Source organism: Spermophilus citellus (assembly GCF_964194105.1).
Source record: "Spermophilus citellus genome assembly, chromosome: 1".
In the NCBI taxonomy this organism is placed as follows: Eukaryota; Metazoa; Chordata; class Mammalia; order Rodentia; family Sciuridae; genus Spermophilus; species Spermophilus citellus.
The window spans coordinates 230,256,994-230,270,484 of record NC_138182.1 but is presented as its reverse complement, the minus strand read 5'-3'; positions in this window follow the sequence as shown (position 1 = coordinate 230,270,484).

Here is a 13,491-nt window from a genome sequence, read left to right as displayed (position 1 = left end):
ACTCAAAGTAATAGAGCTAGTCAAAGGAAGAGCCTAGCTTGGTACTCAAGCCAGCCTCTGTACCCCTCCACAACTCTGAACTAAAAAATTTCAAGATATCAACTGCGTGACATCACTACTCAGAACAATAACTGGCCCCAAATCCATTTTTTGACCACCCGTGGCTACATCCTATGGAATGTAGCAGTGGGTTGTACTGGCTTACAAAGCCAATTGTGAAGCTCAAAAATATGAGCTTCAGGGCAGTTGTAGGAGTGATGTCATGCAGTTGGTAATTCATTTTCATTAAATAAATTGGGATGTAACCACGCACGTGGTGGTTGTTTAACAATCACCTCTCCAGCTTGCAGTGACTGCAGATTGCTTTGGTGTAAATACTCCCATCGTGGTTGTGATTTTAAGTTACCACTATGATGTCTCTGAATGTGGAGCTGGGAATCATCATTATACAGCATCTCCACCAGATATAAGAGATGTAAATTACCTCAAGAGCATAGATGATGTGTATTACATGTTCATTAAAATTAGGAACTTTGATTTTCTTTGCGTGTGTGGCACTGGAGTTTGAACCCAGGGCTTTACACGTGTTAGGGAAGTGCTCTATCACTGAGCTACCTTTCCAGGCCCTAAAATTAGGGGCTTTTAGATATCAAAAAATCATTAAGACTCTGTATGTGTAAAATAAAATGAATTGCATTCTGCCATCATGTATAACCAATTAGAATAAACAAATAATTTAATTAAAAAAAGACATTATGAAGATAATGTGTTCTATGGATATAAAAAATCATGTTATATACTTTAACTATATACATTAAGAAGAGTGGGTGGGTGTGTTAAACACTTAGATTATATAATTCAATCTTTTTAGATGGGGATAGTCTCTTTGTGTTACAGGTGAACAACTGAGGCTCTGAGAGGTTAATGAACTTACCCTAGACCACACAGCTTACAAGTGGAGGAGCTAAGCTTTGAACTCCAGTCTACTTGGGTGTAGGGACCAACCTCCCAACTCCTCGTGGTGCCATTGCTTTTTTACCACCTCCAGAGTGTATGTACCCTGTGGGGCCTGGCACATGCTAGGCTCCAGACATGTCACCACTGGCTTCCCATCATTCCTTCTTGTATGCAGAGATCACAATCCATCCTTGTCCTCCTCCCAATAAATAATTATTATTTTCTTTTCCACCACCCTCTTGTTAGCTTGATCTATTGTAAATGAATAGTTGATCTTTGGTCTTTTTCTTTGGAATCCTTCCCTGGGTGCAATTCACTTGGGAAAGACCTGGAGTCTTGGGCAAAGGATTTTTGTTTCTGGAACTTTTTTAACCCAGTAAGATGAATGGCAAAGACTTGGGTAACAGGGGAAGAGACAGTTTTGACAGCTAGTGCCAGGTCTGCCAAGCCCTGTACTGTGTACTCATGGACGGCTGGTAAGGCCCTGTTGTATATGTGTTACTACATCTCTTTCCTTCCTTTCTTTCTCTTCTTCCTGGCTGCCAGAGGACCCCTCGTGGAGTTGGGCATCTGGACACTCAGGTGAGACACCTTGCAGACTGCTTTAGTGGGAAGCCTAACCACAGTAAGTTTTGGAAGATGTGAGTAAGTGATTTGGAGTTGCTGCCAGGGTCACCACAGGCCCAGGAAACTGCCATTCATGCCTACAACAATAGAAACTAGAAGTTATCTGGTTCTGCAAGAAGTCTTGTGAGAATTTAACAATGCTAGGACCCCACTCCATTCCCACCACCCTATTTGAGAACACCAAGGGGATTGAACTCCAATAAGCACTGCATTTCAAATACTCATAGCAAAGAGTGGTACTGACCTTCCTCCAGGAGGAGACTTGAGCCAGTGTTGTTAATCATAGTGGCTACCATTTACTGAGAACTTGTGTACCAGGCACTTTGCTAAGCCTTTTATATACATTTTTTAATCCTTAAAAACCCCAGTGAAGTATAAACTATCATCATTTCTAATGCAGAGTTGCAAAAATGAATGTGCAGAAAGACTAATTTTCACTTCCTCCTGCCCACATAGCTGCCAAGTGGCAGGGTCAGGATTCAACCCCACATTTGTCTGACAGCAAAACCCAGAGCATATGTTTACTTGAAGCTAAGGAAGTTTAAGCCTCTGAGCACCCCATTTGCACAGGTTCCTTCCAAGGTGTTGGGAGGGGCCTAGCAATATATTCACATGGTCGTATGCTTTTGAAAAAAATTGCACAATTAGGAAAACTGCAAAGTTTTAGATTTTTCAATAGTCAGTTCAAACTCCTGTTTGTTTTTACTCTGCCTTCCCTTCCTCAAAATTGTTCCAGGGTTTGTTTGAGGTGGGTATTTTGGGGATTGGCTAAGAGTAATTTAAGTTGGATGTATATTATTCAGTTAGGATTTAGTGGGATGTGTTTGTGTGGCTCATGGTGTCTTTTGTGATTGTTAAGTTGTTGCTACCATCCCACTGGAGGAGTGGTATGCAGGGGAATTCTGCTGCCACAGCCCACTTACCTGCATCCTGACTCAATAGACAGAGCCAGAGCCTGGATTGCAAAAAGTAAATGTGACCCATATCTTTAGCACAGAAGATGGAGGAGGAATAAGAAAACTTAAACTCTTATTAATCAAAATTACTTTTTATCTTTATATTCTTACTATAGACAAAAATTTAAAAAAATGTTGTCCCATGGAAAGGCAATCAAAGAATATTGAGCTAAAAATATAGGAAAATGACTATAAAGGCACGACAGGCAGTTAATTAATAAAAATATTATGTCACTTTTTTGGATTTTGTTATAGTTTGTGATATTTTTCAGCTTTGTAAAATTTGTAAATTTGGGAGGCCTCTTTCTTCATTATTAATAGCTATATTTCAGTTAATTTTGTGTTTTTTGTTTTGTGTATTTTTCTTTTTCTTTCTTTCTTTTCTCTTTCCTTTTTATTTGTAGTGCTGGGGGTTGAACCCAGGGCTTTATGGATCCTAGGCAATCACTCTACCACTGAACTATACCCTCCAACTCTTATATCATTTTTTTCCTAAAATGGATCTTCCCCTTCCCCAAAACCTGGAACTGATACTGCTCAAGCTCATGCTTCTAGCAACAGCAGTACTCTGCGTCCACCTTTGACATAGTCCTCAGTGTGGACAGAGAAGTGGGGCTTTCAGGTTCACAAAAGCCTGAACCTAGGCCTGGTGCTGTGGCTCACGCCTGTAATCCCAGCAGCTTGGGAGACAGAGGCAGGAGGAATGTGAGTTCAAAGCCAGCCTTAGCAATGGCGAGGTCCTGAGCAACTCAGTGAGACCCTGTCTCTAAATAAAATACAAAATAGGATTAGGGCTGGGGCTGGGGCTCAGTGGTAGTGCACTTGCCTGGCATGTGTGAGACACTGGGTTTGAGGCACCAAGTAAAATAAATAAAGGTCTATCAACAACTAAAAAAACATTAAAAAAAAAAAACAGGCTTAGGGATGTGGCTCAGTGGTTGAGTGCCCTTGAATTCAATCAGCGGTACAAAAAAATAAAAAATAAAAAAGCCTGAACTTTGGAAAGCTCTGCAGGTGTTCTCTGAAGGGGGGATTATAGTCCAGCAAAGCTTCCAGAGAAAGAGAGTGACCAGCAGCCTGCAGTGGGATGATGTCCGGTGTTTTCAAAAACCAAAAGAGGAGTGGGGATGACTTGTTAATCACTCAGCGCTTTGTAATGTATGGTAGCTTTCCTTACAGTGCCAAGTTTGAATTTGCTTATGAGACTTCCTTGGAAATCTCAGTTCAAAAGGCAGTTTTGATGTCATCTTACGGGTGAGATTGCAGTTGGGAGGTGTGAGGGAGTGGGCTGCTGCCCCACTGGCTTTTGAGTGGAAGATGAGGAAATCTGACTGAAGGCAGGTGGCTGCAGACGCACGTGGTGTGTTGAGTCAGAGTTGGAGTCTGCTGTGTCCTCCCTGATCCGGGACCACCCAGCCTCTTTCCTTTTGACCCCAGAAAGTTCCCAAGCTGCAGGATTGGAGCCTGGCTTTCCTTCAAGAACTTGTCTCCTTTTGCGGGTTTCACTTCTCCACCTGGTGTCTGAACTGCAAACTACAGGAGATGACGACGCATTTGTTCTTCCTATTGAACAAAAGATTGCAATAGCAGTAGGAGACAAGGTTTTACCCAAGCTCCAGGAATGCTGCTCCTCTTACTTTCTCTCCCAGCCATCAGGGCTCAGGCTGGTCATTGTCCTGGAGGTCTGGAGGCTGAGACTGTTATGCTGTGGTGGAGGGAGAGGAATGCCCCCACTGACAGCAGGATAATAGATTATTATTGTGCAGAGAGAGCAAGTTTTCTTTTCCATTCTGAAGAGTAAGGAGGCATGTGGAGGCAAACAGCGGCAGACAGGGTCTTATCGCCTGACTAGCCTGCTCTGGCTCTGCAGGGTCCAAGGGTTATTCCTCAATCTCTTTATCTCTCCCTCTGGATGAACACTGGGTACAAGTGTGAGTATATACACACAGCCCATGCTACCCTCCCATGGGGCCACAGGTACATCCACTCATATTCTATACACATATACACACAGAAAATTCTAACACGGTATACATACCCAATAAGATAAATTGCATTTGGGATAATGTTATAGACTGAATTGTGTTCTCCCTGAATTCTTAAACTGAAGTCCTAACCCCCAGGATTTCAGAATGTGATTGTGTTTGGAGAGAGGGTTTTTAAAGAAGTAATTAAGTTACAATGTGGACACATGGACAAATCCTGGTCCAGTATAACTGATGTTCTTATAAGAGATGATTCAGGATCCAGACATGTACAGAGTGAAAACATTGTGAGGACACATGGAGAAAACGGCCATTGACAAACCAAGGAAAAACCACCAGTACCTGACATGTAGATCTCCGACTTTGGTTGTTCTAGTCATTCAGTCTGTGGTAATGTATTATGGCAGACTAGTACAAACAATAATAACAATGTCTTTGCACCAGACATCAGTAAAGAGGAAAGATACACTTTCAAGACTACATTGCCTTATTGTAGCACACTGTGTGCTAGGAATTGCACATTGGAGATTTTGTAGCTGCTGAGCCAGAAGGAGCCAATGGATGCTTTCCTCAGAACTCACATTGATGCTGGCTGGCCCCACTCATCTGCATCCCAGAACCCTCTGATGAGTTCCTATGCTTGCCAACATCCTTGTTGCTGCTCGGATTTCTAGCCTGTTGGGAATTTCTCTCTCCCTTCATGCAATATTCATTATGTACCAGGAAAGAAAGGAAAGTGAGAGCCCAGTAGCTTTTTTATTCTTCTTGGTATTGGATCAAACCCAGGGCCTGTGCACATTGGCTGACAGTAGCTTTTAAACATATGGTATAGTGTCTAGATCTGGAGGGGTGGTAGGTGGAGAAATGGTAAAGAACTACATGGGGTGATGGGGTTCAGGATTAGTAAAGGAAAACAGAGTTGCTTCAGCTACAAGAGATGACCTAGTCTGGAGAAGAGAACCTGAAAGAAGTGATAGACTTTCCAATGACAATGGAATGTTCTGTATCTGCACTGTCCAATATGACAGCCATGAGTCACATGTAGCAATTTAGTGCCTAAAATGGGGTCAAATATGACTAAGGAATTTAGTTCTTGACTTCATTTAAACTATTTTAAACTTAAATATCAACAGCTACATGTGGCTACTGCATTAGATAGCATGGTTCTAGTGCTCATGGTCAGTGCTTGCCTACCTTCTTTCTTGCTTGCTCACAAAACCTCAATTTTACTCAGGCAGTCATAGCCACTTGCTTCAGGGGAGATGAGCTTCTCCCAAACTCTATAGGGAGGGTGAATATTAACCTAGTCTAGGCCATATGGTAATTATGATCCCTTTGTTTGTGATTGGTTTAGGAGTAGACAAACGATGCAAATTCATCCTGTAATAGATAGGGAGAAGTCTGCTGGAGGACTCAGACAATGTTCCCCTGGATCTTACAAAGGGTCATGAAGAGGGGATAATTCCACTTCTGATCCTTAGATATGATGCTTAGAGTTGTTGCCACCATCTCAAGTCCCAAGGAAACAAAAGCTAGTATGTTGAGGATGGCTGATCTAAAAGAGAGAAAGAACCTGGCCCTGCAATGGTGTTGCCAACCCATATTGTCACTGTGGAATTATTCTACCCCCATTGCTAGTAAAATACTTGGATCTTCACTTATATGCAGTCAAAGTGTTCTTTGGGGAATAACAAATATGTGGCATTGAAGTCTGTGTTTCTGCCTCCAATATGAATGTCATCAAATATAGCATCTTTCCTCATTGTTCTTCTCATACCAATGTTCTAAACAGTCACTAGCAATTAATTGGAGTTAATATGTGAGATAGAAATCTGTTTGCTATTCTTGCTTTAGGGCAAAAGAACATAAGCATCTGCTTTGATACAAACTCCCCCACAAATATTTTGCTCCCAGTGGTCCTAGCTAACATTGGAAAGTGTTCCTGTAAAATCAACAACACATCAGTACCCACGACACCAGCCCACCAAAGTGATTCAAACTAGCCTACATCTGAAGATCGGGTTTTTTCTGTACCCCAGGACATAAAAAAGGTGCTTAGTTTTCAAGGGTCAATTCATGGTTAGAAGGGAAATCAGTCACACGGCAATCTTTATTTTGAATATAATGGAGCAAAAAATGCTCTTTTATTAATCTGATGTACATTAAATATCTTTGCAGCTGTTATGTGAATGTTAGTTATCTGGCATATAAATGTATACACACGTTCACACTTGATAGATTTATGCTGTACACAAGCCATCCCACATGGAGCATGCGCTTTCACAAGGATACGCATGGCTGTCTCAGGATATTTGTGAAAACACACTTGTTTCAACATTTTGGCAATCAGAAATCAGACACAGAGGAGCATACCAGAAAGATGAGTTCACAGCAGTTTCAGCTGTACTTAAGATGAAAACTCCAGAAACCTGAAAACAGAATTTACTGGGATTCACACATGCAGAACATATATACAGTACAATAGGGGTAACTGGAACACAGATAGCAGGGGCACTTACAGAGCTTTCAAAATAGAAAAGAACATACAACAAAAAATCCATACAACAAAACCAAGGACAGGACCATTGCCAAGATTTCATTGCTAAAGAGAGTGGATTGTCGGTTTAGCACAAGTCCAAAAGGGAAGTGCACCTGAAAGAAACTCTCCTAGGATTTCATGTTTGACAGCTAGACATTAACAAAGGACATATGGTCTGTTCAATGTGTTCCTGGGTCAGGGGGAGGATACATACCACATTTTGGAAAGTAACTATCAAGAAAGAACTTTCTTTTTTTTTTCTTTTAACTGACTTAGGACATAGATTCTTTGCAGTAAATATTTGTAACAACCACAGTGGAAATGAAATTAAGCCAGTCCATCAAGTTTTACCTAGGCAGGCCTGGTGAATGTCAAAGCCAAGGAAGGGGTCTCCTTCTTGGATGACTACTTAGGCATCAGAGGGGAGATACTTTGTGATTTTAAACTAGTTTGTTCTTATTTGCACAGCATAAAATAGCTAATTTACTGTACATTCTCCCCAAAGGAATAATACCTAAAGAAAGCAGTGAATCCTCTGCGCTATGGGTCCTAATCGGAGTCAACCAATACAGATGCAGGAAAAAAAAAATAAACCTTTATGTACTGACATGATGTGAGCTTGCTAACTAAGTCTTTCCTTCCCCCAGCTCATTTATGGGCAATGCTGACCCACAAACCCATATGGCCTGGGTCTCTGGAGGGAAGTCAACTATTCTTTAGGGTTTTCGACTGTGGTATGCAAACATTTAACAACATCTAGAAGGATGGGAGTCTAAGAGGAGTCTGATTTGTAGCATTGTCAGTTTTTCTAGTGTAAATATTCCCACCCTGGCTGATCTCAAGCTGCAAACATGACATCACTCACTGACCCCAGCATTGGGAACATGTGTGCAGTGGTATTCCATTATAAAGTACTTCTACATACAGATACGATAGGCATATATTACCTCGAGGCATACTTGATAGCAAAATATAGCAAAGTAAGTAGAAAGTGGTGTTTTGAATATATATTTTAACTTTGCTTTAAAATATAACTTATTTAATTATATTTAAATTTTAATAATGGCTATATTTCTCAGCTGGTTCTCAAAATTCTTGAAACTTTAACAACGGGCTCTCTTGAAATGTTTGGGCCTATTCCAGCCCATCGCTGGATTGAGGTGACTTTTGCCTCTTTAAGTGGGCTGGCCAGTCACTTTTCAGGCTCCTGAAAGCTGCTTAGGACTCTGTAGCTCGGCTGCTATGGAGGTTGCTGGCTTGACATTGAACATTGTCTCAGTTGGGACCAAGGGCTGAAAGTTGCTTTCTCTTCTTCCTAGTTCTGGGCATCCTTGGTTCAAAGGGGAACACAAATGTGGGAGGGTAGGCACAGAGAAGGTAACCTCTGCACTGAAATATGAATGAAAGGCACCGGGCTTCGGTACCATGAAGGACCCACTACAGACATGGAGAGGCCAGGCACCATCTGCCTGCCATGAGGTCAATGAATCCTGAGCACTTGGCTGGGGATATCCTCGTCTTTTAGGAACTAAAGGATAAGATGTCAGATTTCTGCCCCAGAAATGCCAATTCTGTCCATTCTATCAGGACACAGGGTTGAGAAACAGTTGGAAATGTAGCTCTGGTCAGGGAGCTGTGTAGAGCCAACAGTCTAGGGCTCACACTCTGGGGCACCCATACCTGGTCCCTGTGATTTCCATCCTCTGTGCCTCCATGACTGTCATATTTCCTAGGGCACATTTTCTAGTTCCAAGCTTTCCCAGGAAAGCTTGGCCCTGCTATTGCACACTGTCAGAGTCAAGAGGTGACATGAGGAGTAAAGAGAAAGCAGAACAAAAAGGAAAGCAGGAGAACATGTATTACCTGGATGATAGAGGACAGAGGGTCACTGACAACCACCCTCTCACGGCCCCCTGCCCCTGGCAACAGAACACCAGAGGTCCCTTTGCAGCCTCAGACACTGTGCAACAAATGTGCACTGGTTTTAAACTGCAACCTGAAAATGCCCCTGCCACAGGCTGTCAGAACTTATTTTCTGGGTGGCTTATCTGCTGAGGCTAGAGAGGGGGAAGCTGCTCTAGTATGTCTGCAAAGACTGTTTGACTCAGTCACAAATCTTCAACATCAGAAAGGAAACACTCTGGGAGGCAGAGTCCAGGGGAGCAGCAGTCAGCTGCCAGGGGTTGCTGAATGGGCTCTGGAGAGAACACTTGAGCACACCTGCTCAGGAATAGACTTCCCAGCTCTGGTCTCTAGACCTGAAAGGAATACCTCAGAAGAAAGGAGGACTTTAAAATGAACACCCTTAGAAAGACAGGGTTATCTTTGCTGCTTACACATTTTCTTGTATCTTAGTAAAATTTCCTGTTGAAAACATTCAAAGAAATAGCAACTGTGTGATTCTATTTTTTTTCTCTTTTCATTTCATCCAAGTACTGTTTAGTAGTCCCTCCCACAAAGACCAGTCAATCAAGAGGCTCTCTCTTCCATCAAAGGTAATCCCAATTACTGCATAGTTCCTGGACTACCTGTGATAGGCTATTACTTGTTTTAAACTTAGAAAAATAATATTTTATGATTATGGGGGGTGGGAGAGGAGGCTCAAAATGTGATGAGCAGGTCAATATCAGACCTCTCTTTCTTCATTCCCTATTTCCCCTGCTTTCATTTAAATCTTGCAAAGAATTATCTGTACCCAGCATAGTGACTTAATATCTAGCACATGGGAGATGCTCAATAAATATTTATTGAATAAGTATATCAAATGACCATGCTCTGCCCAGCTCTCTCCTCCATCCACCCCTGCTAGCCTTAATCAAAAACCTAAAGAGAACCATGAACTATGCCCTTGTAACTCAAAATGCTGGGATTACTAAATTGGGTCTAGGTGTTTGTTTGAGAAATGTGGAAGAAAGCCCTGGTAAAGACTCTGTGCCTAGTTGGTGAGAGACTATTGACAGAAGGAATGGTCACCTAAGAGCCCCAAGAACAGCACATGAAGAATTATAACTCCACATCTGAAACAAGGAAGGGACAGGCACTACATCTAGGAGACACTGGCAATCTTTTTGTCTATATTACACAGATTACAAGAGAAGCTTTACCCAAAACATAGTCTGTGCTCTGCAGGAACAAAACTGTAAGAAATGTTCAACCCATCTCAGAGTCCTCTAACTGTCTAGATTTCTTTTTGTTGTTCCAACATGACTGGTGTCTTTGTAGGTTGGATAACTAGACTAAGTTTGGCACAGTATGGGAATTAAAGGGAAACCTAATATACAGCCAATATGGCCCCAAACAACAATATGCTCATTGTCTTTCTATGATTCCAGGTGAGGGCCAAATTCAGACATTTCTAGCTTCAGAGCCTTTCATGCATGAGGAGGTAAGGTATCTTCCTGAGGAAATAGGCAAAGGCTATTTTGATATTAAACAAAAAAATTGGAGAATATCATATTCTGTTTTGGTTGGCAGAAAAAAATATGAAAGTATTCCCATGGAATGCCTTGGAAATGATCCTAGAGTTTAGAATGTCTTCATGGTACCCTAATCTCTCCACTGGAACCTTATCAATGATATCTTGGGCTCTCTGTCACTACTTTTCTTTTCCTACTTCCCCCTGGATTTCAAGATATTCTGAAAACTACCTAAGGAGTTTTTGGTGAGCTCTGATTTGGTAAGATTTGCAAATGAAGGTACATTTTCCAGTTCAGGTAAAATCACAGAGAAACTCAATTTCTGATGGCCTAGGTGTACTTAAGGCTGTGTTTCAAGAAAGTAGTGGAGCAAATTATTAGGGGAGCTTTGAATACAGCCTTTGCAGCACTGTAATCGGAGAGTCTTCTAACCATGGATGTATCTGCTGGGGTAGGTTCTTTTTCTGGACAGGCAGTAATAACTGTCCAACTGACACTGAATGTTCAGGATCCCCAGAAGCTGACAGAACATGGGAAATATACTCTCTGTCCTATTCCATGAGTTGTTCTCCCCAAACTTACTGTCTTGTTTATATACTTGATTTCCTAATTTTTCAGTGTATAATCTGAGCTGATTTAGTGCTTATAAGGATGATTTTAACATCAGAAGACAAAGAAATTGAAGCTATTTCTATAATAATGCTGTAGAATCTTAGAGAGCAAACCAGTTCCAGTTCTTTACTCGCTAGGTGTGGCAACTAAAGACAAGAGCTGTTCAGTGACTCACATTCTCTCTAGCAAGATCTGGTGGTGAGCTGAGCTTGGACCCATCAATCTTGTCTTTCAGGTGGGGAGTGCAATCAGAAATGACTGTGAGCTGGTGCCATGACCTATTACCTGCATGCAATGCGGTGGAGAATTTGCAACTTCAGGCAGCTGTTTGTTTGCTTTTCCTACTGAGAAGATTCAGTGATAAAAAAAAAAAAAATAGGACTTGGGAGCATTCTGAATTTATTGCAAAGAGTGAGAGGGAAAATTTTAGTAAGAAATACAAGAGCAAGTGGGACTGACTGTTTCCTGGGCTTTTATTTTATGCAACCAACTTTCATTTTCCTTTTACTATAAATGAAATAAGATGGTAGCTGCTTATCTGGATGCCAGTGGTCTGTTACACTGATACAACTGAGAGTTTTGTTTTTTTCTCACAGCTATATTTTAATCTCCAGCTAAATCTGGAACAAGCTAATCAGGCCACACAGCATATTTTGAAAACAACTTGAGTTCTCTCATAGATGTTCAAGGTGATGAATGGTGTGAGGAGGCAGAGAAAAGTACATGAAAGATGAAAAAGGTGGTGACCAAGAAGGTTTGTGACCACAGACTGTCCAGGAGATTAGAAGAGATCCCTCTTGGGCCACCTGGGAGGCTTGGATTAAGTGACAAGAAGGCCAAAAATAATCCTTTGAAGAAGACACATGGTTTCAGGTCTCATGAAGCAGGATTCTGCTAGTTTACCCATGCTGACCTAACCCATTATTCAAATAACATTCTAAACCATGTGCCTAGTAGCTTGGGAGATACGACACATTTAGACCCACAACAGATAATACAGATATTTTAAAACTGAAGATAGTCCAGTAAGCAAGTTAACAATCATGGAAGACTACAAATAGTGACAGCATGCACATTTCTACTTTTCCTTTGGATGGGTGGACAGAAATACACATCTTACTTCTGTGGTTATTTCTGCATATGCCACTTTCAACTAAAAGACCTGTTCATGTCCTCCCCCTCCTTTTTTTGGGGGGGTGGTGGTAGTTCAGGGGCTGGAACCCAGGGCCTCATGCATGCTGGTCAAGTGTTCTACCACTGAGCTATATCCTCAGTCCCATATATCTTCTTTTTTTTTTTTTAAATCAAGCAATAGCATAGTGGAGAAATGAGTACATGTGGGGAAAGACTAATACACAGATTAGTTTCTTGGTTATTTTAAAACTGGTCTTTTACTCTCTGATACTATGACAGGAGGCAAGCAAGGGTAAGTTCTGTTTCTTTCTCTGCTTTGTTGGTATCTTTCAGATAAATCATGTCTAGTCTTTATTGATTTTTCTTTCTTCTTGCCACCTTTGCAGTTGTGATATTCTGGCACTGAGTGTGTGTGTGTGTGTGTGTGTGTGTGTGTGTGTGTATATATATATATATATATATATATATATATATATATATATATATATCCATCCATCCCCAGGGAACAACCCTCTTTCTGCCACCACACAAGACTGAGTCTGCCCCCTCTACCAGGCTGGAATTGCTGGTGAGAGACAGCCCATAAATGGCTTATGTTAATGAGGACTCTTCCCAGAGTCTGAGCTCCAGGAGGGATCATTAGGAGCCACTGGGTTAGCAGAAAAACCTCCAGGGAGTTAAGGACTTCTCTGAATGTAATGGTTAGTGGGAACAAAAGCTTGTCCTTCCAGGGAGGCCCCAGGGCTGTGGCCTTGGAAAATGCCTGTAATAAGTAATAAGGATCACCCTCTAATGAGACAGGGAGAGCTAAAAAAAAAATTAAAAATTGTATAAATATGGGATTTATTTCTGGCTGCTAGCCATGGGCTACAAATCTACAAGGAGGCTTCAGATTTCAAAGAAATGTGAAAATGGATGAGCTTGGGGGAGGGGTCAGCCGGAGAGATGAGAAGGTCATGTAGCTGACAGCTTGCCCCTGGGAATGTCCTATTGACCTCTTGTGTTCAAGCCCAGGCAGATGCCAGAGGTAAAACAAACAGGCAAACAGCCACCAGGAGATGCTGTCCTTGTCTGCAAGAGAACCCCTCAGGAATGCGGGCGGGCTCTGATCCTACCTAGAGACAGGGCCAAGAGCACAGAGACCAGAGTGCACCAACCCAAGGGAACCTGGAGGGATGGGACCTACTTTGATAGGGGGACTGGGGTGGGAATGTCCCTCAGAAAAGAGGTGCAGAAAGAGGTTTTTCAAATGACCACAGGTGTGA